The sequence below is a fragment of the Phalangium opilio genome, unplaced genomic scaffold (assembly GCF_054372755.1).
Source record: "Phalangium opilio isolate 3A_F unplaced genomic scaffold, DU_Popi_V2 ptg000063l_1, whole genome shotgun sequence".
Lineage (NCBI taxonomy): Eukaryota > Metazoa > Arthropoda > Arachnida > Opiliones > Phalangiidae > Phalangium > Phalangium opilio.
The window spans coordinates 3,888,582-3,896,112 of NW_028324180.1; positions in this window are offsets into that span (position 1 = coordinate 3,888,582).

Genomic DNA, 7,531 nt, shown 5'->3' on the forward strand with positions numbered 1-7,531 from the left:
TGCAAATATCTGGGATTTGAAACATGCCTTTTGGCGCTGCAAATATCTGGGATTTGAAACGTTTCCGGGGGCTGCAAATATCTGGGATTTGAAACGTTTCTCGGGGCTGCAAATATCTGGGATTTGAAACATGCCTTTTGGCGCTGCAAATATCTGGGATTTGAAACGTTTCCGGGGGCTGCAAATATCTGGGATTTGAAACGTTTCTCGGGGGCTGCAAATATCTGGGATTTGAAACGTGCCCTTTGGCGCTGCAAATATCTGGGATTTGGAACTTTCCCTTGGGGCCTTCAAATATCTGGGATTTGAAACGTTTCTCTGGGGCTGCAAATATGTGGGATTTGAAACGTTTCTCGGGTGCTGCAAATATCTGGGATTTGAAACGGTTCTCGGGGGCTGCAAATATCTGGGATTTGAAACGTGCCCTTGGAGGCTGCAAATATCTGGGATTTGAAACGTGCCCTTGGAGGCTGCAAATATCTGGGATTTGAAACGTTTCTCGGGGGCTGCAAATATCTGGGATTTGAAACGTTTCTCGGGGGCTGCAAATATCTGGGATTTGAAACGTTTCTCGGGGGCTGCAAATATCTGGGATTTGAAACGTTTCTCGGGGGCTGCAAATATCTGGGATTTCTTGGATGCTGCAAATATCTGGGATTTGAAACGTGCCCTTGGAGGCTGCAAATATCTGGGATTTGAAACGTGCCCTTGGAGGCTGCAAATATCTGGGATTTGAAACGTGCCCTTGGAGGCTGCAAATATCTGGGATTTGAAACGTTTCTCGAGGGCTGCAAATATCTGGGATTTGAAACGTTTCTCGGGGGCTGCAAATATCTGGGATTTGAAACGTTTCTTGGGGGCTGCAAATATCTGGGATTTGAAACGTTTCTTATGGGCTACAAATATCTGGGATGTGAAACGTGCCCTTTGGCGCTGCAAATATCTGGCATTTCTTGGGGGCTGCAAATATCTGGGATTTGAAACGTGCCCTTGGAGGCTGCAAATATCTGGGATTTGAAACGTTTCTTGGGGGCTGCAAATATCTGGGATGTGAAACGTTTCTTGGGGGCTGAAAATATCTGGGATTTGAAACGTTTCTTGGGGGCTGCAAATATCTGGGATTTGAAACGTTTCTTGGGGGCTGAAAATATCTGGGATTTGAAACGTTTCTTGGGGGCTGCAAATATCTGGGATTTGAAACTTTTCTCGGGGGCTGCAAATATCTGGGATTTGAAATGTTTCTCGGGGGCTGCAAATATCTGGGATTTGAAACGTTTCTCGGGGCTGCAAATATCTGGGATTTGAAACGTTTCTCGGGGCTGCAAATATCTGGGATTTGAAACGTTTCTCGGGGGCTGCAAATATCTGGGATTGGAAACGTGCCCTTTGGCGCTGCAAATATCTGGGATTTGAAACGTGCCCTAGGGGGCTGCAAATATCCGGGATTTGAAACGTGCCCTTGGGGGCTGCAAATATCCGGGATTTGTAACGTGCCCTTGGGGGCTGCAAATATCTTGGATTTGAAACGTTTCTCGGGGCTGCAAATATCTGGGATTTGAAACGTTTCTCGGGGACTGCAAATATCGGGGATTTGAAACGTTTCTCGGGGGCTGCAAATATCTGGGATTTGAAACGTTTCTCGGGGGCTGCAAATATCTGGGATTTGAAACGTTTCTCGGGGGCTGCAAATATCTGGGATTTGAAACGTTTCTCGGGGGCTGCAAATATCTGGGATTTGAAACGTTTCTTGGGGGCTGCAAATACCTGGGATTTGATACGTGCCCTTTGACGCTGCAAATATCTGGGATTTGAAACGTGCCATAGGGGGCTGCAAATATCCGGGATTTGAAACGTGCCCTTGGGGGCTGCAAATATCTGGGATTTGAAACGTTTCTCGGGGCTGCAAATTTCTGGGATTTGAAACGTTTCTCGGGGGCTGCAAATATCTGGGATTTGAAACGTTTCCGGGGGCTGCAAATATCTGGGATTTGAAACGTTTCTCGGGGGCTGCAAATATCTGGGATTTGAAACGTGCCCTTTGGCGCTGCAAAAATCTGGGATTTGGAACTTTCCCTTGGGGCCTTCAAATATCTGGGATTTGAAACGTTTCTCTGGGGCTGCAAATATGTGGGATTTGAAACGTTTCTCGGGTGCTGCAAATATCTGGGATTTGAAACGGTTCTCGGGGGCTGCAAATATCTGGGATTTGAAACGTGCCCTTGGAGGCTGCAAATATCTGGGATTTGAAACGTGCCCTTGGAGGCTGCAAATATCTGGGATTTGAAACGTTTCTCGGGGGCTGCAAATATCTGGGATTTGAAACGTTTCTCGGGGGCTGCAAATATCTGGGATTTGAAACGTTTCTCGGGGGCTGCAAATATCTGGGATTTGAAACGTTTCTCGGGGGCTGCAAATATCTGGGATTTCTTGGATGCTGCAAATATCTGGGATTTGAAACGTGCCCTTGGAGGCTGCAAATATCTGGGATTTGAAACGTGCCCTTGGAGGCTGCAAATATCTGGGATTTGAAACGTGCCCTTGGAGGCTGCAAATATCTGGGATTTGAAACGTTTCTCGAGGGCTGCAAATATCTGGGATTTGAAACGTTTCTCGGGGGCTGCAAATATCTGGGATTTGAAACGTTTCTCGGGGGCTGCAAATATCTGGGATTTGAAACGTTTCTCGGGGGCTGCAAATATCTGGGATTTGAAACGTTTCTCGGGGGCTGCAAATATCTGGGATTTGAAACGTTTCTCAGGGGCTGCAAATATCTGGGATTTGAAACGTTTCTCGGGGGCTGCAAATATCTGGGATTTGAAACGTGCCCTTTGACGCTGCAAATATCTGGGATTTGAAACGTGCCATAGGGGGCTGCAAATATCCGGGATTTGAAACGTGTCCTTGGGGGCTGCAAATATCTTGGATTTGAAACGTGTCCTTGGGGGCTGCAAATATCTTGGATTTGAAATGTTTCTCGGGGGCTGCAAATATCTTGGATTTGAAATGTTTCTCGGGGGCTGCAAATATCTGGGATTTGAAAGGTTTCTCGGGGCTGCAAATATCTGGGATTTGAAACGTTTCTCGGAGGCTGCAAATATCTGGGATTTGAAACGTTTCTCGGAGGCTGCAAATTTCTGGGATTTGAAACGTTTCTCGGGGGCTGCAAATATCTGGGATTTGAAACGTTTCTTGGGGGCTGCAAATATCTGGGATTTGAAACGTGCCCTTTGGCGCTGCAAATATCTGGGATTTGAAACGTTTCTTGGGGGCTGCAAATATCTGGGATTTGAAACGTTTCTCGGGGGCTGCAAATATCTGGGATTTGAAACGTTTCTCGGGGGCTGCAAATATCTGGGATTTGAATCGTTTCTTGGGGGCTGCAAATATCTGGGATTTGATACGTGCCCTTTGACGCTGCAAATATCTGGGATTTGAAACGTGCCATAGGGGGCTGCAAATATCCGGGATTTGAAACGTGCCCTTGAGGGCTGCAAATATCTTGGATTTGAAACGTTTCTCGGGGGCTGCAAATATCTGGGATTTGAAACGTTTCTCGCGGTTGCAAATTTCTGGGATTTGAAACGTTTCTCGGGGGCTGCAAATATCTGGGATTTGAAACGTGCCTTTTGGCGCTGCAAATATCTGGGATTTGAAACGTTTCTGGGGGCTGCAAATATCTGGGATTTGAAACGTTTCTCGGGGGCTGCAAATATCTGGGATTTGAAACGTTTCTCGGGGGCTGCAAATATCTGGGATTTGAAACGTTTCTCGGGGGCTGCAAATATCTGGGATTTGAAACGTTTCTCGGGGGCTGCAAATATCTGGGATTTGAAACGTTTCTCAGGGGCTGCAAATATCTGGGATTTGAAACGTTTCTCGGGGGCTGCAAATATCTGGGATTTGAAACGTGCCCTTTGACGCTGCAAATATCTGGGATTTGAAACGTGCCATAGGGGGCTGCAAATATCCGGGATTTGAAACGTGTCCTTGGGGGCTGCAAATATCTTGGATTTGAAACGTGTCCTTGGGGGCTGCAAATATCTTGGATTTGAAATGTTTCTCGGGGGCTGCAAATATCTTGGATTTGAAATGTTTCTCGGGGGCTGCAAATATCTGGGATTTGAAAGGTTTCTCGGGGCTGCAAATATCTGGGATTTGAAACGTTTCTCGGAGGCTGCAAATATCTGGGATTTGAAACGTTTCTCGGAGGCTGCAAATTTCTGGGATTTGAAACGTTTCTCGGGGGCTGCAAATATCTGGGATTTGAAACGTTTCTTGGGGGCTGCAAATATCTGGGATTTGAAACGTGCCCTTTGGCGCTGCAAATATCTGGGATTTGAAACGTTTCTTGGGGGCTGCAAATATCTGGGATTTGAAACGTTTCTCGGGGGCTGCAAATATCTGGGATTTGAAACGTTTCTCGGGGGCTGCAAATATCTGGGATTTGAAACGTTTCTCGGGGGCTGCAAATATCTGGGATTTGAAACGTTTCTCGGGGGCTGCAAATATCTGGGATTTGAAACGTTTCTCGGGGGCTGCAAATATCTGGGATTTGAAACGTTTCTTGGGGGCTGCAAATATCTGGGACTTGATACGTGCCCTTTGACGCTGCAAATATCTGGGATTTGAATCGTGCCATAGGGGGCTGCAAATATCCGGGATTTGAAACGTGCCCTTGAGGGCTGCAAATATCTTGGATTTGAAACGTTTCTCGGGGGCTGCAAATATCTGGGATTTGAAACGTTTCTCGCGGTTGCAAATTTCTGGGATTTGAAACGTTTCTCGGGGGCTGCAAATATCTGGGATTTGAAACGTGCCTTTTGGCGCTGCAAATATCTGGGATTTGAAACGTTTCTGGGGGCTGCAAATATCTGGGATTTGAAACGTTTCTCGGGGGCTGCAAATATCTGGGATTTGAAACGTTTCTCGGGGGCTGCGAATATCTGGGATTTGAAACGTTTCTCGGGGGCTGCAAATATCTGGGATTTGAAACGTTTCTCGGGGGCTGCAAATATCTGGGATTTGAAACGTTTCTCGGGGGCTGCAAATATCTGGGATTTGAAACGTTTCTCGGGGGCTGCAAATATCTGGGATTTGAAACGTTTCTCGGGGGCTGCAAATATCTGGGATTTGAAACGTTTCTCGGGGGCTGCAAATATCTGGGATTTGAAACGTTTCTTGGGGGCTGCAAATATCTGGGATTTGATACGTGCCCTTTGACGCTGCAAATATCTGGGATTTGAAACGTGCCATAGGGGGCTGCAAATATCCGGGATTTGAAACGTGCCCTTGAGGGCTGCAAATATCTTGGATTTGAAACGTTTCTCGGGGGCTGCAAATATCTGGGATTTGAAACGTTTCTCGGGGCTGCAAATTTCTGGGATTTGAAACGTTTCTCGGGGGCTGCAAATATCTGGGATTTGAAACGTGCCTTTTGGCGCTGCAAATATCTGGGATTTGAAACGTTTCCGGGGGCTGCAAATATCTGGGATTTGAAACGTTTCTCGGGGGCTGCAAATATCTGGGATTTGAAACGTGCCCTTTGGCGCTGCAAATATCTGGGATTTCTTGGGGCTGCAAATATCTGGGATTTGGAACTTTCCCTTGGGGCCTTCAAATATCTGGGATTTGAAACGTTTCTCGGGGGCTGCAAATATGTGGGATTTGAAACGTTTCTCGGGGGCTGCAAATATCTGGGATTTGAAACGTTTCTCGGGGGCTGCAAATATCTGGGATTTGAAACGTTTCTCGGGGGCTGCAAATATCTGGGATTTGAAACGTTTCTCGGGGGCTGCAAATATCTGGGATTTGAAACGTTTCTCGGGGGCTGCAAATATCTGGGATTTGAAACGTTTCTTGGGGGCTGCAAATATCTGGGATTTGATACGTGCCCTTTGACGCTGCAAATATCTGGGATTTGAAACGTGCCATAGGGGGCTGCAAATATCCGGGATTTGAAACGTGCCCTTGAGGGCTGCAAATATCTTGGATTTGAAACGTTTCTCGGGGGCTGCAAATATCTGGGATTTGAAACGTTTCTCGGGGCTGCAAATTTCTGGGATTTGAAACGTTTCTCGGGGGCTGCAAATATCTGGGATTTGAAACGTGCCTTTTGGCGCTGCAAATATCTGGGATTTGAAACGTTTCCGGGGGCTGCAAATATCTGGGATTTGAAACGTTTCTCGGGGGCTGCAAATATCTGGGATTTGAAACGTTTCTCGGGGGCTGCAAATATCTGGGATTTGAAACGTGCCCTTTGGCGCTGCAAATATCTGGGATTTCTTGGGGCTGCAAATATCTGGGATTTGGAACTTTCCCTTGGGGCCTTCAAATATCTGGGATTTGAAACGTTTCTCGGGGGCTGCAAATATGTGGGATTTGAAACGTTTCTCGGGTGCTGCAAATATCTGGGATTTGAAACGTTCTCGGGGGCTGCAAATATCTGGGATTTGAAACGTGCCCTTGGAGGCTGCAAATATCTGGGATTTGAAACGTGCCCTTGGAGGCTGCAAATATCTGGGATTTGAAACGTGCCCTTGGAGGCTGCAAATATCTGGGATTTGAAACGTTTCTCGGGGGCTGCAAATATCTGGGATTGAAACGTTTCTCGGGGGCTGCAAATATCTGGGATTTGAAACGTTTCTCGGGGGCTGCAAATATCTGGGATTTCTTGGGGGCTGCAAATATCTGGGATTTGAAACGTGCCCTTGGAGGCTGCAAATATCTGGGATTTGAAACGTGCCCTTGGAGGCTGCAAATATCTGGGATTTGAAACGTGCCCTTGGAGGCTGCAAATATCTGGGATTTGAAACGTTTCTCGGGGGCTGCAAATATCTGGGATTTGAAGCGTTTCTCGGGGGCTGCAAATATCTGGGATTTGAAACGTTTCTCGGGGGCTGCAAATATCTGGGATTTGAAACGTTTCTCGGGGGCTGCAAATATCTGGGATTTGAAACGTTTCTCGGGGGCTGCAAATATCTGGGATTTGAAACGTGCCCTTTGACACTGCAAATATCTGGGATTTGAAACGTGCCCTTTGACACTGCAAATATCTGGGATTTGAAACGTGCCATAGGGGGCTGCAAATATCCGGGATTTGAAACGTGTCCTTGGGGGCTGCTAATATCTTGGATTTGAAACGTGTCCTTGGGGGCTGCAAATATCTTGGATTTGAAATGTTTCTCGGGGGCTGCAAATATCTTGGATTTGAAATGTTTCTCGGGGGCTGCAAATATCTGGGATTTGAAAGGTTTCTCGGGGCTGCAAATATCTGGGATTTGAAACGTTTCTCGGAGGCTGCAAATATCTGGGATTTGAAACGTTTCTCGGAGGCTGCAAATTTCTGGGATTTGAAACGTTTCTCGGGGGCTGCAAATATCTGGGATTTGAAACGTTTCTTGGGGGCTGCAAATATCTGGGATTTGAAACGTGCCCTTTGGCGCTGCAAATATCTGGGATTTGAAACGTTTCTTGGGGGCTGCAAATATCTGGGGTTTGAAACGTTTCTCGGGGGCTGCAAATATCTGGGATT